Genomic DNA, 1,392 nt, shown 5'->3' with positions numbered 1-1,392 from the left:
TAAATGTTCTATCCTTTTTCTGATATATATTGAAATAAAAATTCAATTCCCCCCATAGTACATTGCTCAGGTGAGAGCAGCTGCATGGGTCAGCTGAGCTGGTTGTCATAGATGAAGCTGCAGCAGTCCCTTGCCATTGTCCGCAAGTATGGGGGCCGTACTTAAGTGTTCACTGTCCTCGACTGATTCTGGATATGAGGCACAGAGGTACTCTTTCTTTAAAACTAATGGACCAGTTACGGTCACAAGCCCAAAGCAAGCCGTATGCAAATGCAGAGAATGGAGACAATTACACCAAATCAATGGAATTAGGAAGAGTTCTGCATGAGGTACTGAAGTACAGAGTTTTATCAGCTTGCCTATTATATAAGACTATTAATCTGTCATTAAGTGAGCAAACATTGGTCATAGTCATGAAATGTATTGAAAATTTCGTCTCACATCATTTGGTCATTAGGAGTACTTTGTTGTTAGTACTGATGATATGATACAGATGCATTAATCTATACAATTGGAATACTGTTCAATCATAGTAAGAGACTTTGCATGAGAATACTGTTAAAAGACATTGAATTACAAAAATATGCATGACATGAAACCAAAAAAATTATCCTCTCAGGGACTTTGGAGGAAGCATCAGTACAAAGAGTTGAGCGAACTCCGGTGGAGAAAGTGGCGCCACGATTTTGCTCGGCCTGGAGGCTCCCTGCCACCGAACCCTACCGCAATGCCCGCCCAGCCAGTGCAGCTCTTGTCTATGTCAACAGAGATCCTCTCTTTGGAATCACAAGGTTTTAGAAACATCACTTTGTGGGATTTCTTTATTTAGATTTTTTTTTTTTTTCACTTTCTTGTTTCATGGGAATATGGACATAATTTGGTAAAAAAAAACTGAAATCAGATTTGCAGATTCATATTTATAGATTTGCATCACTTTTATCAGGCAAAAAGGCATCCTACACATGCATTTCATGCAATTTCTGGAATAATATCAAATAGGGGTCTCCCTGAACTTCAGTTCTCAGAAAATGGAACACATATGAAAAATATGCCAGCAAATAACATGACTCCGCTGACATCCTACTTGAAAATTGTCTTCCCTAAGGTATCAGAGAAGTCTTGGCAAAGTGATGGTCTTCTGGTGTCCACACTACCGCAACACACCCGATGCCCTTCAAAACTCTCTGATGACCCTGCCCATATCTGTAGGCCTACTGCCCCACAGGACACGACCAAGGGAGGACACTTGCCCCCGTCCTTACAGTCGTACAGGTGGGATTTCTCTTAATCTTTTGTCTTCTCATTTGTTCTTCCTTCCTCATTTTTTCTTGGGCTTGGATGTGGGAAAGAAAGAGTAAGAGGCGGGTCAGGGCTTACTTTAACCCATTGGAT

At 40.9% G+C, this 1,392-nt stretch overlaps 1 pseudogene; it reads left to right on the top strand.

Annotated features, from left to right (window-relative positions):
• Positions 1–1,392, top strand: part of LOC119594873 — a 10,251-nt pseudogene that overhangs the window by 2,197 nt on the left and 6,662 nt on the right.

Source organism: Penaeus monodon, chromosome 34 (assembly GCF_015228065.2).
Source record: "Penaeus monodon isolate SGIC_2016 chromosome 34, NSTDA_Pmon_1, whole genome shotgun sequence".
Lineage (NCBI taxonomy): Eukaryota > Metazoa > Arthropoda > Malacostraca > Decapoda > Penaeidae > Penaeus > Penaeus monodon.
Note: the sequence above shows the minus strand (reverse complement) of the source record. Positions and strands in the feature narration are given on the sequence as shown.